This window comes from Bison bison, unplaced genomic scaffold, assembly GCF_000754665.1.
Source record: "Bison bison bison isolate TAMUID 2011002044 unplaced genomic scaffold, Bison_UMD1.0 scf7180017863946, whole genome shotgun sequence".
NCBI lineage: Eukaryota > Metazoa > Chordata > Mammalia > Artiodactyla > Bovidae > Bison > Bison bison.
Window position 1 is genome coordinate 1,561,606 of NW_011494518.1, and position 20,260 is coordinate 1,581,865.

Here is a 20,260-nt window from a genome sequence, read left to right on the forward strand (position 1 = left end):
CAAAGTACTGGAGTTTCAGCTTTAACATCATTCTTTCCAAAGAACACCCAGGGCTGATCTCCTTTAGAATGGACTGGTTGGATCTGCTTGCAGTCCAAAGGAGTCTAAGGAGTCTTCTCCAACACCACAGTTCAAAAGCATCAATTCTTCAGTGTCAGCCTTCTTCACAGTCCAACTCTCACATCCATACATGACCACAGGAAAAACCATAGCCTTGACTAGACGAACCTTTGTTGGCAAAGTAATGTCTCTGCTTTTTAATATGCTGTCTGAAAGTGAAAGTGAAGTCGCTCAGTCATGTCCGACTCTTTGCAACCCCATGGACTGTAGCCTACCAGGCTCCTCCCTCCATGGGTTTCTCCAGTCAAGAGTACTGGAGTGGGTTGCCATTTCCTTCTCCAGGGGATCTTCCCGATCCAGGGATCGAACCCGGGTCTCCTGCATTCTAGTCAGATGCTATAACCTCTGAGCGACCAGGGAAGTCCTTTGGCTGTCTAGGTTGGTCATAACTTTTCTTCCAAGGAGTAAGCATCTTTTAATTTAATGGCTGCATTCACCATCTACAGTGACTTTGGAGCCCCCCAAAATAAAGTCTGACACTGTTTCCACTGTTTCCCCATCTATTTCCCATGAAATGATGGGATCGGATGCCATGATCTTAATTTTCTGAATGTTGAGCTTTAAGCCAACTTTTTCACTCTCCTCTTTCACTTTCATCAAGAGGCTTTTGAGTTCCTCTTCACTTTCTGCCATAAGGGTGGTGTCATCTGCATATCTGAGGTTATTGATATTTCTCCTGACAATCTTGATTCCAGCTTGTGTTTCTTTCAGTCCAGCGTTTCTCATGATGTACTCTGCATATAAGTTAAATAAGCAGGGCGACAATATACAGCCTTGATGTGCTGCTTTTCCTATTTGGAACCGGTCTGTTGTTTCATGTCCAGTTCTAACTATTGCTTCCTGACCTGCATATAGGTTTCTCAAAAGGCAGGTTGGGTCGTCTGGTATTCCCATCTCTTTCAGAATTGTCCACATTTTATTGTGATTCACACAGTCAAAGGCTTTGGCATAGTCAATAAAGCAGAAATAGATGTTTTTCTGGAACTCTCTTGCTTTTTCCATGATCCAGCAGATGTTGGCAATTTGATCTCTGGTTCCTCTGCCTTTTCTAAAACCAGCTTGAACATCTGGAAGTTCACGGTTCACGTATTGCAGAAGCCTGGCTTGGAGAATTTTGAGCATTACTTTACTAGTGTGTGAGATGAGTGCAATTGTGCGGTAGTTTGAGCATTCTTTGGCATTGACTTTCTTTGGGATTAGAATGAAAACTACCCTTTTCCAGTCCTGTGGCCACTGCTGAGTTTTCCAAATTTGCTGGCATATTGAGTGCAGCACTTTCACAGCATCATCTTTCTGGATTTGAAATAGCTCAGCTGGAATTCCATCACCTCCACGAGCTTTGTTTGCAGTGATGCTTTCTAAGGACCACTTGACTTCACGTTCCAGGATTTCTGGCTCTAGGTGAATGACCTACAGTAACAAAATTATCTAATGGTTATATTATAAAGTTTTTAAAAGATAAATTTTATTTTAAGAATATATTTTATTTAACCTAGTTTAATTAAAATATTACTTCATAACATAATCAATGAAGTTATTAATAAGATATTTTATATTTTTTGGTGCTAAACCTTCAAAATCTGATGAATATTTCATATTTATAGCATATTTCAATTTGGAATAGCCATATATCAAATATTCGAGAGCTACATGTTGCTAAAGCTGTCTATTACATACTGCAGCACATACACTGCAATGTATGATGTATAAAACCTTTACCTTCATTGAAAAATATTTAGTTTCTAATATATAACAAATTATTATGTGCATTAACAAATAATATAATATTATAAAAAAGTATTTGTAAAGAATCATATTCTTTAGATAAATGAAGACTGTAGATTCTCTCCTTTCCCTTCTTTCCTTCCTTTCTAAATATGTATTTCTCTTACAAAAGGGTGCACACTCTATATACTTTTATAATTGTTTATGTAGTATAACAGTATAGAATTGTCTGGGTTTGTATAGTAGTCACACTACATTCTATCTTGGTCGTTAAAGGAAACTTTTCCACACTTCAGTTTGTTTTTTTTTTTTAATCTGTAAATTACAGTATAAACATCATAGGGATATTATAAGGATTAAATGAATTCATACAAATTAATTGTTAAACAAATGATAAGCATTATTATGACTTTAATGGCTTCTTCATTTTATTTCATGTACTATTTTAATACTTCTTTGTCATCCCACATAATGAATGTAGCAAAACCTTTTTACCAGTTCTCTATTAAAGACTTGGCTTGTTTCTAATCATCATTATTGTACAAATGCTCCAGCGCATATCATGGTAGAAGTGTTAGTCACTCAATCATGTCCAAATTTTGCAAACCCATGGACTGTAGCCCTCTGGGCTCCTCTGTCCATAGGATTCTCCAGGCAAGAATCTTGGAGTGGGTTGTCATTCCCTTCTCCAGGGGATCTTCCCCACCCAGAGACTGAACCGGGTCTTCTTCACTGCAGGCAGATTCTTTGTCATCATTCTTTGTTGTTCTTTGAGCCATCAGCAAAGCCATATCATGGTACATGCAGCATTTTGCATATGAATCTGTATGTACAGAGGATAAATATCTAGAAATGGAACTTATAGATCAAATATTACACACTTTAAAAATTTTAATGTATGTTGCCAAATTGTTCCTCACAGAGACTCTACCAATTTACTACCTAATAATAATATACAACAATGTCCATTTTTCCTTTTATAGGATGTTAAGAATTTAAGGTATTTTTTAAATGACACCTCAAATGCAACCTAAGATATATATTTTGTGCTTTCTTTAAATATGCTTTAAAAAAAGCATATTTAACTGATTTGAATGAAAAATCAAAGTTTATTTCAGAAATTTTAAACATATATCTTAGAACTCTTAGAGAATTCAGAAGAGATGTGATATAGGAGAAAAATAAGAAGAGATATAATCACTTAATTTCTCCCATATTTTTCCTATCTGATTGGAGAGTACTAATATTTCAATGTCTCACAATAATTAACAAGTTAATTTCACTAATTTATCACTTTTAAAAGTTTAATTATTTCTATATATCATTTTGGATCACTTTACATTCAATTAGGAAATAAAAGTAGTGAACTGTGTTATTATAATTTAATTTATACAACATTATGGCTTTATAACTAACTCATATTATTAAAATAACGTCTCAAGATTGGACTTTTTGATTGCTGATCTGTAAATTCCTACAGACTATGATTATAAAGTACTAATGATGAAGGTCCTGGGAAGCACTTCTGTCCTTATTCTGGTTAGGCCCATCACCCCTGAGTCAGGGCATGAGCTGTGTCAAAGCAGTGTCCTGTCTGGGGCTCCTGTCTCATTAGTAAGAACAGGAAAAATTAGGATGTCCCAGAAATTTTCTGGCAAGGCTATAGCATGCAGTCACAGTTAAGCAAATTGAATAAATCTGACAATATTATACTTAGGAAGGCAAATTGCAATATATTATATGCTTTAGATAGACTGAGGATAAATATGTATTTTTTCAATTTCCCTACTTGTGGTCACTGAAGCTTTTTGAAAACTGGCTTTCTCTCCTGGCTTTGTTACTCTCAGTAAAGAAAGTGGTTCTTGTTGAAGCTGAGTGAGAGGTTAAGTGCCCAGAAATAATGCACCAAACACGAGATTGCAAAGGGAGAATCTGCAACAACATGGGTGACTTTGAGGATATTATGCTAAATGAAATAAGTCAGACAAAGACAAATACTGTATGATCTCACCTCTATGTAGAATTAAAAAAGCAGTAACAAAAACAATCCTCATAGAAATAGAGTTCAGCCCTGTGGTTTCTAGAGGCAGAGGGTGGGGAAAGGAGGAATTGGAGAAAGGTGGTCAAAAGGTACAAACTCCCAGCTACCAGATAAAGAAGGACTGTGGATGGAATGTACAGCAGGATGGTTGTAGTTAATACTGCTGTAAGTTATTAAGAGACTAAACAAATCCTAAGAGCTCTCATCACAAGAATATCTTTCGAGTTCTTTCTATCTATATGGGAAGATGGATGTTAGCTGAACCTATGGTGGTAATTATTTTACAATATATGTAAATCAAACTGCCATGCTGTATGCCTTAAACTTATACAGTAATTATTTCAATTATTTCTCAAAAAAAAAAAAAAAAACTGGGGAGAGGGGGAGAAAATGAACTATAAAATAGCTTCATTTTAGGAAGCAACAGTTTAGAAGAGATTTCATTCTGTACGTTTTCTAAATATTGTCTTTAATGGAAAAATAAAGAGGCAAAGATTCAACAATGTGGCTGGAAGCCTTCTTTCAGAATCCTCTTTATTATGATTAATATGAGCCTTATCATCTTATGAGTCCTTCCTGAATAAGATAGATAAATAAGAATAGATAGGTGGGATATATATTTTTAAAATACATATAAATATGGAAATATAAATATGTGTGAATGAGAGGGGAGAGGGTGCCAAAAATAAAAGACAAGGAGCTTCCCAGTGGTCCAGTAGCTAAGATTCCATGCTCCCAATGCAGGGGCCCAGGTTTGATCCCTAGATAGGGAACTAGATCATCCCACATGCCACAGTTAAAAAAAAGATCCTGATTGCCCAACTAAGACAGGCACAGCCAAACAAATAAGTTTATAAATAAATAAAAATAAAAGAGAAGCTGTGGCAACAAGGTATGAAGAGAAAGACAGGGAAATCTTCTGTGTGTTCATCTACAGAGTGATACCACTGAACAATATTCTATTTTCTGGGGAAAATGTTAATAGACAAACAAAGAAAGGGATATATATGACAGAGAATATGTACCATGACAAACTCCATTCAAAAGAAATAACATCTATTAGACTGCTCAGTCGCTCAGTCGTGGTGGACTCTTTATGACCTCAAGGACTGTAGCCTGCCAGACTCCTTTCTTCATGGGGAGAATACTGGTGTGGGTTGCCACGCCCATATACAGGTATCTTCCCAACCCAGGGATTGAACCCAGGTCTCCCACATTGCAGGCGGATTCTCTACTGTCTGAGCTACCAGGGAAGACATAGAACACTAGAGTGGGTAGCCTATCCCTTCTCCAGAGGAACTTCTCAACCCAGGAATCAAACTGGGGTCTCCTGCCTTTCAGGCAGATTCTTTACAGCTGAGCTACCTGGGAAGCCAGATATTTTTATAATTTACATTTTAGTCTTATATGAGTATCCATATTCTCTAAGCCTGTATTCATTTCTATAAGAATAGGAAAACATACTCTTGTTATGCTCTAAAATTGGATAAAATATTAGTTATGTATTATTTTCTTCATCATATATGTTGTTATTGTTCAGTTGCTCAGTTCATATCTGACTCTTTGCGACCCCATGAACTGCAGCACACCATGCTTTCCTGTCCTTCACTGTCTCCTGGAGTTTGCTCAAACTCATGTGCATTGAGTCGATAATGCCATCAAATCATTTCATACTGTGTCACTCCCTTTTCCTCCTTCCCTCAATCTTCCCCAGCATCAGGGTCTTTTCTAACAAGTCAGCTCTTTGCATCAGGTGGCCAAAGTATTGGAGCTTCAGCATCAGTCCTTTCAATGAGTATTCAGGGTTGATCTCCTTTAGGATTGACTGATTTGATCTCCTTGCAGTCCAAGGGACTCTCAAGAGTCTTTTTCAGCACCACAGTTCAAAAACACCGATTCTTCGGTGCTCAGCTTTCTTTATGGTCCAACTCTCACATCCGTACATGACTTCTGGAAGAACCATAACCTTGACTAGACAGACCTTTGTTGGCAAAGTAATGTCTTTGCTTTTGAATGCCGTCTAGGTTTGTCATAGCTTTTCTTCCAAAGAACAGGTGTCTTAATTTCATGATTGCAGTCACCATCTGCAGTAATTTTGGAGCCTAGAAAATAAAGTCTGTCACTGTTTCCATTTTTTTCCCCCATCATGAAGTGATAAGACTGGATGCCATGATCTTAGTTTTTTGATTGCTGAGTTTTAAGCCAACTTTTTCACTCTCCTCCTTCACTTTCATCAAGAGGCTTTTTAGTTCCTCTTCACTTTCTGCCATTAGGGTGGTATCAACTGCATATATGAGGTTACTGATATTTCTCCCAGCAGTCTTGATTATAGCCTGTGATTTATTCAGCCTGTCATTTCACACAATGTACTCTGCATATAAGTTAAGTAAGCAGGGTGACAATATACAGCCTTGACGTGCTCCTTTCCCAATTGTGAACCAGTGCATTGTTTCATTTGTGGTTCTATCTATGCTTCCTGTCCTGCACACACGTTTCTCAGGACACAGGTAAGGTGGTCTGGTATTCCCATCTCTTTTGGAACTGTCCGCAGTTTGTTGTGATCCACACAGTCAAAGGCTTTTTCAATGGAGCAGAAGTAGATGTTTTTTCTGGAATTCTTTTGCTTTTTCTATCATCCAATAGATGTTGGCAATTTGATCTCTGCTTCCTCTGCCTTTTCTAAATCCAGCTTGTACATCTGGAAGTTCTCAGTTCATGTACTGTTGAAGCCTAGCTTGAAGGATTTTGAGCATTACCTTGCTAGCATGTGAAATGAACACAATTGTGCAGTAGTTTGAATAGTCTTTGGCATTGCCCTTATTTGGGATTGGACTAAAATTGTAGTTAAGGTAAAAAATTCTGTATGAGAAAATCAACTAACACAAAAAAGTTTTGTATGTGTTTACCTATGTGAAACTAAATACCTAAATTAGGAAACATGGGAAATGTGTTTCATAGTTGCTGTAAACCAAAAGCATAGTCAATGCTGAAAAATACAAATTCCCCCACTCTGCTACTTTCAGGAATTTTCCTACAAGCAAATACCTGATCTGTGCATTGATGCTGCACGACACACTGTGCTGTCAAATTCCAGTTCTCATAACTGGCATCGCTGAAGTGCTCTTTGTTTCTCATGTGTAATTTCACTGGTCCTTTATCACAGTTAGACATTTCCCTGCCCTGTCTTACAGTCACCAAAAGATAAGACAGTGAAGCCAGAGTTATTTATTTTTTTTAAGTAAAAATTGTGCGTTAAAATTCAGGAGATGCCAAAGCACATTAGAAAGGAGAAAAGTGTAGAAGAATTTGACCACTGATAGCAAAGAACTTGCCCTTCTACTAGACAAAATAATGTTGAGGCAGTTATTTCATATTTTTGTTTGGTTGTTTTGTTTATACACATATATTTATTTAATTATATTGTGATGGGTTCTACCATACATCAACAGGAATCAGCATTAGGTATACATGTTTCCTTTTTTATTTTGTATTTAATGTGACTGTAACTAAAGGCTCAAATAGAGAAACTTAATGGAGGAGGGCATGGCAATGCACTCCAGTATTCTTGCCTGGAGAATCCCATGGACAGAGGAGCCTGGTGGGCTACAGTCCGTAGGGTCAAAAAGAGTCAGATGTGACTGAAGCTATTTTAGCACAGCACAACTGCTCTGGTAATACTTTTAATAAAGTAAAGAAAAAAGCAAACATTGAAAATCAGTGTGAGAAAGAACTTAAAACATGCAGGCACGTGTTTGCGTCTCTGAATCTTCAGCAGTGAGTACTGATTGCAAAGGTGGTGGCACAGAGGATGGAGCAGGTGTGATGCTGAGGACATCTGCCATCTCCTCTTTTAGAGTCTGCAGCTGGTATCACTTTTGCTTTCCCATAACCCATATTCAATTTCCAGATTTATAAAGAGAAGGTATTTGATTGGGTATTTCCTAGAATCTTCTCCAGCTCTCACCCTCTTAACTCAACACAACAACATTTTGGAGGTAGTGTCAGTGTGTGGGAGGAGAGTTGAGTAGAGGAAAATATACCTCTGATGAGCATTTACTTAGATTAGTTCATTCCATACCCCAAACCACATTTGCACAATACAATCCTTCTTCTCTTTTTGCCAGATAAAGAATTGGTACTGAGAAGCTGAATAGATGTCATCACACAGCTAAAGGGAACAGGAAAGCAGAAAGTCAAATGATCAGTGACATTAAGCCCTAGCTCTTTCCTCACCAGCATGCTACTTAACACTTTATTTTACTTTGCTCCAAATTGTCTGGGAAGATCTGATTTGAACAATCTTTAGGTTAACAGAAACTCCTTTTCAAAATTCTAATCTTCCCCTTCTGTTGCTGTTGAGCCCTCCATCTGATGTTTTGCTCTTCTGAGACCAGTGTTTATGTAAACCGTTGACTGCATATGTTTCCTCAAAGACAAATTTCTCTATGAGCAGAGCTGAAAATATTACTTTAAGGAAGCTGTAGTTTCCTTAAAGCAGGTGAATAAATATACTTACATCTGCTTTTGTTTTTCATTCACTATCACATAAAAACAAGACCGAGTTTCCTGCAAATTAAAGTGAATCTTTCAAGCCTGTATGTTTAAGGATAAGCTAGTTTCTGATCAGCAAAGAGAAAAAACACTCAAGAAGCACCTATTACAGCTGAAGATCTCCTCCCTGACTGTGTACCATGATGGAGCTGAACATCAGGGTGCACCCGGATCTCCTGTCAAATATTTGTCATGGAATTAATATCGATTGGAAAAATAAAATCCAGTCAGCCCTCAGGAACCATGTTAGACACTAGTGTGAACTAAACAGATGTGAATCTGTCCTCAAAGAGCTTAGAATCTAAAGCGTGATCATTCAGTAGAGTTTCCACTAACCTCATGTAACCTTTCAAATATAAATTAAAATTAAATAGACTTTTAAAGTAAGTCGGTTGCACTAGCCATATTTCAAGGGTTCAATAGCCAACTTATTGGACAGTCCAGATTTTATACCATTTCTATCAATACAGAAAGATACACAGTCCTGGTGTAGAATGAAATCAACATCTAGAAGTATGGTGTGCAATCAAAGTACACCTGCCAGGATGGCAACCCCACGCAGTGCCAGAGCGGAGTCAGAGAAATGGCAGACTTTCAGGTTGGGCAGAAGACTTGGAAATAGATATAAATATACAGATACGCACATAAACGCTGAAGTTCTATTTGTACCTGGGACTATTTTTGCTTAATCCAATCATTCCACTGGTCCATCTCTCTATGGTGCACCAATACCACACTTTTCAATTATTCACAACTTACCGTAAGGTTTTAACATCTGTTAGAGATAGTTCCCATTTAATGTTTCCTTTTTGCCTGTGTCTTTGTTTTTCTGCTTATTTCTTTTTTAAATTGAAATTTAACTGACAGAAAATGTTGTATTAGTTTTAGGTGTATAGCATAATCATTTGACATATGTGTACATTGCAAAACTATTACTCCAACAAGTTTAGCTAACATCCATCACCACATGCAGTTACATTTTTTTCTTGTGATGAAGACTTTTAAAATCTACTTTCTTAGCAACTTTCAAACATGCAGTACAATATTAATTAGTATAGTTAACAACTATAGTCACTGTGTTGTTCACTACATTGCCAGATTTACTTACCTTACCTTGTACTCACCAATCTGTTCTCTGTATCTATGAGTTCAGGTTTTTTTTTTTTTCTTTCAGATTTCATATACAAATGAAGTCATATGGTATTTGTCACTGTCTGATTTATTTCACGCAACATAATGCTGTCAAGGTCTACCCATGTTTTATATATGTAACATACATGTAAACATACAAACATATACTTTACCTATTCATCTATTACACTTGGGTTTTTTCCATGTTCTGGCTACTGTAAATCATGTTGCATTATTATAATGTTGTTGTTGTTCAGTTGCCAAGTCATGTCTGACTCTTTGCAATCCCATGGACTGCAGCACACCAGGCCTCCCTGTTGCTCACCATCTCCTGGAGTTTGCCCAAGTTCATGTCCATTGAAGCGGTGATGTCATCCAGCCATCTCATCCTCTGTCACCCCTTTCTTCTGCCTTCAATCTTTCCCAACATCAGGGTCTTCTCCAAGCTTTTCATATCAGGTGGCCAAAGTATTAGAGCTTCAGCATCAGTCCTTCCAATGAGTATGCAGGGTTTATTTCCTTTAGGATTGACTGATTTGACCTCCTTTTGTCCAAGGGACTCTTGAGAGTCTTCCAGCACCACAGTTCAAAAGCATCAATTCTTTAGTGCTCTGCCTTCTTGGTCCAACTCTCACATCCATACATGGCTACTGGAAAGACCATAGCCTTCACTATATGGACCTTTGCTGGCAAAGGTTATGTCTTTGCTTTTTAATACATTGTCTAGGTTTGTCATAGCTTTCCTGCCAAGAAGCAGTCATCTCCTAATTTCATGGCTACAGTCACCATCTGCAGTGATTTTAGAGCCCAAGAAGAGGAAATCTGTTACTGCTTCCACCTCTTCCCCTTCTATTTGCCATGAAGTGATGGGACTGGATGCATGATCTTAGTTTTTTTAATATTGGGTTTTAAGCTGGTTTTTTCATGCTCCTCTTTCACCCTCATCTGGAGAAGAGCATGGGAACCCACTCCAATATTCTTGCTTGGAGAACCCCATGGACAGAGCAGCCTGGCAGGCTACAGTTGATAGAGTCACAAAGAGTTGGGCACAACTGAAGTGACTTAGCATCCACCCTCATCAAGAAGCTCTTTAGTTACTCTTTGCTTTCTGCCATTAGAGTGATACATCATCCACATATCTGAGGTTGTTGATTTTTCTTCCAGCAATCTTGATTCCAGCTTGTAACTCATCCAGCCCAGCATTTTGCATCATGTGCTCATGTATAAGTTAAACAGGATGACAATAAACATCCTTGTTGTACTCCTTTCTAAATCCTGAACCAGTCAGTTGTTTCATAAAGGGTTCTGACTGCTGCTTCTTGACCAGCATACAGGTTTCTCAGGAAACAGGTAAGGTGGTCTGGTATCCCCATTTCTTTAAAGAGTTTTCCAGTTTGTTGTGATCTACACAGTCAAAGGCTTTAGCATAGTCAATGAAACAGAGGTATGTTTTTCTAGAATTCTTTTGATTTCTCTATGATTCATGGAATCTTGGCAATTTGATCTCTGGTTCTGCCTTTTCTAAACCTAGCTTGAACATCTGGAAGTTCTCGATTCATGAACTGTTGAAGCCAAGCTTGAAGAATTTTCAGCATAACCTTATTAGCATGGGAGATAAGTGCAATTGTCCAGTAGTTTGAACATTCTTTAGTACTACCCTTCTTGGGAATTGGGATGAAGATTGACTTTTTCAGTCCTGTGGCCACTGTTGGGTTTTCCAAATTTGCTGACATATTGAGTACAGCACTTTGATAGCATCATCTTTTAGGATTTTAAATAGCTCTGCTGGAATTCCAGCACATCCACTAGCTTTACTGGCAGCAGTACTTCTAAAGGTCCACTTAACTTCATGCTGCAGAATTTCTGGCTCTGGGTGAGTGACCACACCATCATGGTTATCTGGGTCATTAAAATCTTTTTTGTGCAGTTCTGTGTGTTCTTGCTATCTCTTCTGCTTCTTTTAGGTCTTTACCATTTCTGTCCTTTATTGTGCCCATCTTTGGCTGACACGTTTCTTTGATATTTTCAGTTTTCTTGAAGAGACCGCTGATCTTTCACCTTCTGTTGTTTTCCACTATTTCTTTGCATCATTCATTGAAGAAGGCCTTCTTGTCCCTCTTTGCTATTATCTGGAACTCTGCATTCAGTTAGGTATACCTTTCCCTTTCTTCCTTGTTTTTGCTTCTCTTATTTCCTGCGCTATGCTTAAAGACTCCTCAAATAACCCCTAATATGATTTTGTTTCTTTGGCATAAATGCTCACAGTGGGAATGCTGGATCATATGGTAGTTCTATTTTTAATTTTTTGAGGAACTTCCATACTATTTCCTGTAGTAGCTGCATCAGTTTACAGCAACTACAGGAACCCAAAAGGATGCAGGTTTCTTTTTCTCCACGTCCTCATCATCAGTTTTTATTTTTGATAACAACCATTCTGACAGGTATGTGGTGATATCTCACTATGGCTTTAATTTGCATTTTACCTAATGACTAGTGATGTTGAGGATGTTCAGCACCTTTCTGTGTACCTGCTGGGCCATTTGTATGTTTTCTTTGGGAAAATGTCTACAGAGGTCTGCTAATTTGTAAATAAGACTGTTTTTGCTATTGAGTTAATCAGTTCTTTATATATTTGGGATATTATCCCTTATCAGAATCATGATTTTAAAATATTTTCTCCCATTCAGTAGGTTGCCTTTTCATTTTGTTGATGATTTCCTTTGGTATGCAGAAACTTTTTAGTTTGATGTAATCCCACTTGTTTATTTTTGCTTTTGCTGCCTCTTGGGGTCAAATTCAAAAAAATCATTGCCAAGACTAATGGTCAAGGAGCTTACCCACTGTTTTCTTCTAGGAGTTTTACGGTTTCAGGTCTTATGTTCAAGTTTTAAATCCATGAGTTGATTTTTTTGTTTGGTGTAAGATAGCAGTCTATTTCATTCTTTTGCATATGGCTGTCCACATAGCCTTTCTTTCTAGTGTTCTCTTTGCTCTTCCTGTACGTTTATTTTTATGCATGATTTGGTGGCTCAGATAGTAAAGCATCTGCCTGCAATGTGGGAGACCCAGGTTCGATCCCTGGGTTGGGAAGATCCCCTGGAGAAGGAAATGGCAAACCACTCCAATACTCTTGCCTGGAAAATTCCATGGACAGAGGAGCCTTGTAGGCTACAGTCCATGGGGTCGCAAAGAGTCAGACATGACTGAGTGACTTTCACTTTCACCTAGCTTTATAAAAATGTCTTTTGATACTTTTATCATACCTTTCATATTTATGTATTTTAAAAATATTTTACATATTTTAACCTGAATTCTTTTTCAAACTATCTTCAATTTTAACAGAGATCATGGTTTCTTTAAAAAGTACAATTTTTGTAATAATAAATTAATGAAACCTATTTATACCTTTATGAAACAGTTATTTCAACTTCAGAATTATGTAAATAGCCTGTATTAAGCCTACCGTGTGTTAAGAATATTACATGCATTCTTACTTGATAAGATTCTTACACATATAAAGTACAAATTATTATCTAGTTTACATATGAGAAGTCTGAGGCATATAGAGATAATGAAAATTCTTCTAGGATTTTAAGCTGGGTCTACCTAAAATCAAAGCCTGCTGAAAATCATACTGAAAATATGAAACATTGCTTCCTTTAAAAACTAACATTAGTCAGAGTTCAAGTAATATGTAATTTGAAAAAGTGAATATACTTGCTTTCATTTGTGTTATATCAGGCTGACTAGAGTTTGTGATTTTAAAAGGTCAGTAACCACTGGAATGAATATGTTAGTATAAAATGAGATGTCACACAGAAACTCAAGAAGTTGTGTTCTAGCCTGGTCATTATGATTGCTTACTGAGGCAAGCCCCTCTTTGAAACTCGCCTTCTTCTATGTACAGTGGGATACCATATCCATCTCTCAGAGTTTGTATGGCAACAAAGTAAGCAAACATGAATAATAATACTTGGAGATAACAGAAATATTTAGGCCAATGATATCTAGAAGACATTTCAAAAGTCCATGTGCAAAACTAATACAATAGCTTCAGATTAAAAAGACAATATAAATACAGGTCAACTCTTCGCTAGATCACTCTGCCTCATTTAACACATTTTTTTCTTTTTAAACAAAAATCATGGTCATTCAATATGTTTCTAGGCAATCACATTTCTTTAATTTAGAAATAGCAGTATTAATATGTGCCTCCACATAGATATTATTCATCAGAAGGTCTAACAATTTCAATTACTTTATGTAGAAAAAAATCTACAGAAAGAATATGGAAGGTCAAATTCTTACAAAATGTATGTGGCTTTCATTTTCAATACTTCCTATTTTCATTTAGCGTTTTCTCACGGGACTTAAATACTTCTGCTTCTAATGTGAACATTTGAAACAGTAAGTAAACTTTCAAGAGGGTTATTTCTTATTTTGCCCAACCTGTTGTGCACAGCTCTAGTTTCATTTCTGAGTTGGTATAACCAGTTTTGAGAGGGAATTTATAGTGAGCAACTATGAGGAGGGAATTTACTTTGTTCCATAAAACAGAGATTTTCTGATCCACCATATATTGTACTTGGAGAGTTTTGGAAAGACAAATTTCTCTATTTATGAAGCCTTACAAACTCAAGAAGTATGTGACTTATTTTTGTTCCCTTTCTGGCCCCTTCCATTTTCCTGCCTGGCCATGACACACCATTTTCCCAGTAACTTAATTTACTTAACTTAGTTCTTCCTTTCACTACATCCTTTCCACCTGCGCAGGGGATTTAAGTTGGGCCTGAAGTCAAAGTCCATGCATATGAGAAAGTCACATATCTGTCACTTCTATCTCGTCCATCCCAATGGAGGATGCTGTTACCTTAAACTAAGCTAGTCTAGCCTCAGTGTAACTCCCTTCTGCGTCACTGCACATCTTTTCACAGTCCTACACACAAATGCCGCCACACTACCATCTCTCTCCACGTCAGGCCTGCCCAAATGATATTTTCTGTGTTTTTGATCATTTATACCAGTGAGTCCCACCTTGACTGAATATTAGAATCATCTCAATAGCTTTTTTTTTGAAAAATATTTGCTAACTGTATATATTGATATCAGATGCCTTCATATCAGATGCCTCAGTAGCTTTTAAACCATATAAATGCCTCCTGGGCTTCACATAAGTCAAATAAGATTTTCTTGGGATGGCTATGGATATTCACTATTTCAGTGTGCAACTAAGGTTGAAAAAGTGAAAAATGAAAGTGTTAGTCAGTGGTGTCCGACTCTTTGTGACTCCATGGACTGTAGCCTACTAGGCTTCTCTGTCCTTGGGATTCTCCAGGCAAGAATACTAGAGTATACCTCCAGGGGACCCTCCCATTGAACCTAGGTCCCCTGCATTGCAGGCAGATTCTTTACCATCTGAGGCCACCAGGGAAGCCCCAGGCTTGAAAATGACAAGCTTAAAATACACATTCTTTAAATATCTGCCTGAATCCTACTTTCAGAACTACATCAACTCATTTGGGTCTTATGATTGCCAGACTACCTATGTTATAATTCCTTCCATTTCTGTTATCATTTAGAATTATTTCATATTTTCCCATTCATTCATTGAGTGAGTTCTTGAGTACTTACTGAGTGCTTACTACTTGCAAAGGCTTATCTTATGTCTGTCATACATATATGTAATCTCTCTGCAACCAGCTGAAACAACCTTGAAGATATGTTATATCATATTTTCCCACTAACTAAAGCAGATCCAATATAGTTATAAGTGTGTATGAGATCTCAATAAATACTTCTGATGAGTACCTCCAGTTTCACATTTTATTCTCTTAACCACTCATCTTTTCAGTACATATTTATTAAACTGCTAACTATGTGGAAGATACTTTGATAGATTTTTTTTTAAAGAATAATAGTCACCTTGCATGACTACCAAACATATTTACTTCTTTTGTGGCTTTCTGTTTATATGTTGATGTGATTTTTTTTTTCTTTTCTATTGAACAACGCATCCTGATACCTTAAATTTATTGGATACTTCTTATATGTCAGACATTCTTCTGAGTTATTTGCACTTAATTATCCAATAGCCCAGCCTCATGAGACATCACCTGTACCTTCTGAGAGGAGAAATGACTGTTCCAAGTTACCCGGACAGTAAGAGACAAAGCTGGGTTTACAGCCCAGACAGCCTGGGCTCAGAGCCTACCACTGTGTCTTCAGCAAAGAGACAGTTTTCTAAAGAGAGTTTTTAAGATGATGTCTCTTAAATTCAAGGAACATAGTCACAGTTTCCTAACAGCTATTGGGTTATATGTGTTTACTGACTTAATATAAAAATTCTAAAATAATTGTATAGCAAAAATGGCCATTTGTTGTTGTTGCTCAGTCGCTATGTCATGTCCCATGGACTGTAGCATGCCAGGCTCCTCTGTCCTCCACTGTCCTGGAGTTTGCTCAAATGCTTGTCCACTGAGTCAGTACAAAACTGTCACTACTGTGCTTAAATTGATTCTCAAGCAATGCCACTGATATCACTCTAATATTTTGCAGAAAAAAAAGTTCTAAGAACTTCAATAACCAAGAGAAATAGCCTGATCATTTTAACAGCTTATCACTTTTATTATTAAAGAATATTTTGACTCTTTACAACTGCCCATAGATAAGGTTTCCATTTCTAAGTGATTGGGAACAAACTTCTCCCTCTAACTTCATGATTTTTTTTTTGAAGAGAAAAAAAGCAAAGGTTCCAGTTACTAAGTAAACAATCTATAAATGTACATCCTGTGTAAAGAAGCAGAGACTATGAAACCAGAGGATTTTCAAGACTGAAGAGCAGAGGACTCACAGCTATTTTATAAATACCTTTGTTCTTCTAGACATTTTCTTTCACCATCTGTGTATCATTTTTCTCCCTCCCACTCCCCCCCCTTTCCCATTTTTCAATATCTTTTCTATGTTTCATTTCTGAATCTCTTTTGCAGCTGTGAACAACATTCTCTTAAATATTATCTTAAGTAAAGATATCACAGAAATTTTTCAAAATGTTCTTTTCCTTTCCTCATTTATCTGCCTTCTTTATCAGTCGCTGTCTGCCCATCGACTCTCTTTTGTCCATCTTTGTGCCTTGGTAAATTCTCCACATCTCACTCTCCAAGTACGTGAGATCACAAAACAACTTTTTGCAATAAAAAACAACTCTTTATTAGAAACACTCAGTTTAGGAGTTAGGAATTAAGTTCTCCTTCCTTGGTTAGTTGTAAATACTTTTCAAAACTCAGTATTTACTGAATAATTTCAGTATCAAGCTTCTAACCATATTTAAGCACAAATTAAGAACAGTTTTTGAAGTCTGATATTTAGGCAGAACTGAGAATTAAATCAATAGTGAAAGGGAAAAAGACAAATAATATGAAAACTCTCAGATATGTTTACAAACTATGTATTAAACAAGCAGGAACATTTTGACTGAATTTTCTGTAAGGGACTAGATATATCTTTCAGGTCTAATTAATCCTGCTCAGGAAATACTAAAATAGTTGATACTGGCAAAGAAAATTCAGGGTAGCTTATTCTTAGACTCTATGAACTTGGCGTTTAGGACAACCCTTTCAAAAGGTGGCTTGCTTATGGAAACTCAAACTATCCAGAAACACCACTGACGGTTTGTTCATCAGGCTCAGTAGTGAACATCCGTGGTAAACAAGACTTTTCCTACTCTTGTGGTCAAAGGCAGAAGATGTTGATTGCTAAGTCACAGGAAAAACAAGTATTCTTACCTTCCCAAATATGCAAGAGGTTCCTGGTTAGTGCCTCTGTGTGTGTTTGTGTGTGTATGTGTGTGTGTGTGTGTGTAACTGGTATAAAAAACAGTATGGTCACTTTGTCTGAAGTACTCAAGAACCTTGAAAGACAAACCTAAAACTATCAGAGATAAATATGTCCACTTCACACAGAGAAATGGAGATACAACTGAGAAGTGAGAACTCTCAGCAAGAATTATATTTATGTATACTTACTTTTGGGGGGGGGCCTTTAATATATGATTTGCAACACACCCTCAGGATCTAAAATCATGTTATCTTGAGTTTCCCTATTCAGTACTATGAACTGTTAAATTAATAAGGTTAGCAAGTTTTTGCAACATTAGCTTAATAGTCTCTTTTCAGGGTGAAGTTATATTTGTATTTTATTTGTCCAGGGAAGTAATAAACTTGCTATACTATAATGGAACTTTAGAATAGCCTTGCTCACAGCTGTCAAGAGATAGAGAAAAACAGAAATAGTCCTATCCATAATTGATCATCTTTTAACTGATAGCTTCTCATCTCCAACGGGCACTAATGCTGTCCTTTATCGACACTCACACTACCAACTGAACACTAACTATGAAGTGAGGAAATATCAAGACTTGATCTTTCCTTACAGACCCTATTTTGTCAACATACATCAACTGTTGTAACACATGCTCCTCAAGATAAGAAAGCATACCGCATTGCAGACGTATATATATATACACACACTCTGAATTGGTGAAACAGCTTCAACTGTCACCATGCTTTCCAAACCACAAACAGTGCCTCCACTCTGCAGGGAGAGCAACGGACATGTTTTAAGCAATTCTCTTGTACGATAGCTTCTTTTCTATTGACAGTTACTCTGAGCCTCTGGCCTGCGCTGACGGTAAAGGACACTGTTAGCAGTCACCTTTCATGCTTCTTACCTGCTGACTCCCCTGTAATCCCTCTGAGCAATCAGTAAGAAGACTCTGAGGAGCACACAACTACAACAAGTATGCATTGGGTCCACAAGGAATCTCTTGTTTCCAAAGAGGCATTTAACTAAGTCCACCAGCACCTGTCAGTTTAAACCAGGGCACTTACCAAGGGAAATCAGACTTCATATTCAGCATGATTTCTACCTCCAATGATAACAGTAAATAGCTCACACTTTTTCTAGAAATGCACTCCTTCTTTAAGGTGCACTGTTGATACTGATGATTAATTTAAAGGTGAAAATAACCAGTATTTTTTAAATTCCCAATTCAAAGTAAATTGTAATGAACAAAGAACAATTTCTGAGGTCATGATAACTCTAGTTTGTATTCCATGGAAGACCCATTGTGGCCTTAGACTATTCATCTAATATCTCTGAGAGTTATTCTTTCAATAAAAACGGGGAGAAAGATATCCACTTCATACCTTTGGTGGGGGGTTTAAGTGAGGTCAAGCGTCTGCCGTACTGTGAATACACAGTAAATGCTGGCCCTTCTCCCTCATGTGGAAAAACAATACTAAGTTTACAAGCTGTATTTACCTTTGAACAACTTTTTTTTTTTAATTATTGAGGAAAACTACCAGGTTTAAATTATAAGGAAATAAAATTTTTGAGGCAATTTTGAGGGCTTTTTACTTTCTGAAATAAGACATATGATGATTTTACTGTGTTTGAACTATAATTTAAGACATAGGAATAATTTAAATCGAAACAACTACTTAAGTTCTATTATTCAAGGTTCAGTGGTAAAATGGGAAAAAGTTACATATTAAGTATAGTTGTCACTTAAAACCTTATTTTCTTTTCTACTATAATGAACCTACATTCAAAGTCAGAAAAATCTAATGTTCTCCCCAAGCTCATGAAAAAGAATCTAAAACTCATCATCACTACCCAAACAGAAAAGAGATTTTTTAAACTTTTAATTAAATTCTAGAAGACATTGAAAAACATCCTATAGTAATAAAGAGCAGTCCTCAATATCTTGTTGAAGGAGCAAGCTTAAGCTGCAGTATGTAAAGATCTATAGCTAGATAAACTCACAAATTTATGTCACTAACAAGGGAAATGATATAAAGTCTCAAATCTCTAGTTCTAGCAAAGGCTTCAAAGAATTACAAAAGTCAAACTTACCACAAAACCCAGTTCGTAACCATGGCTAACCGAATACTATAGCAGCTGTGGAGTCAGTAAAAGATAACAAGAGGTCATTTTTGTGTCACCTAAAGAGAAGGGCTACTACAGATGCCAGCTTTCCCTTTTTGCTTCCAGGGTGCTCTGCAGAGGAAGCCAGGTAAGACGTGGCTCTAACTCTTGGGTAACACACAGGCTGGCAACAGAAAGCTGAGACTCCAGGTATTTGGATGTCTTGCCACCAAGCTACCAAGGGTTGGGTAGTATTGTCTGTGCCCTTGGTGTCAAACCAATATCTGAGCACATAATGCTCAGATACAACTGTCAATCCTTTTCAAACTGACAGGTGGACTCTGGAGTAATTTTGCTGTTGTTGTTTTAATTTTAACTGTTGTGTTAGTTTCAGGTATGCCTCCACTACTTTTTTAAGATTCTCTTCCCATATAGGCATTACAGAGCGGCGAGCAGAATGTAATAGGTTCTTATTAGTTATCTATTTCATAAATAGCAGTGTCTATATATTAGTCCCAATCTCCCAATTTACCCCTCCCCGTTTTATTCCCTGGTAACCATGTTTGTTTTCTACATCTGTGACTCTCTTCTGTTTTATGACTAAGTTCATTTGTATCCTTTTTTTTTTTTTTTCGGTTCCACATTGAAGCAATATCATAAGGACTCTGAAGTAATTTTAAATTCTGATTCTGCCAATCAGCTGTCTGGCCTATAGTAGGTTACTTAACTTTCTTATCTACAAACTGGGCACTAGAGTAGTTTCTGCTG

General features: G+C 37.0%; 1 long non-coding RNA gene across 1 annotated transcript in view; it reads right to left on the reverse strand.

Annotated features, from left to right (window-relative positions):
* LOC104984202 overlaps window positions 1–19,563 on the reverse strand; it is a 34,548-nt gene extending 14,985 nt beyond the window's left edge. Inside the window, exon 1 of the long non-coding RNA XR_824719.1 lies at window positions 19,481–19,563. This is a non-coding gene — a long non-coding RNA (uncharacterized LOC104984202). The remainder of the gene's footprint in view (window positions 1–19,480) is intronic.
* Between the last annotated feature and the right edge of the window lie 697 nt (window positions 19,564–20,260).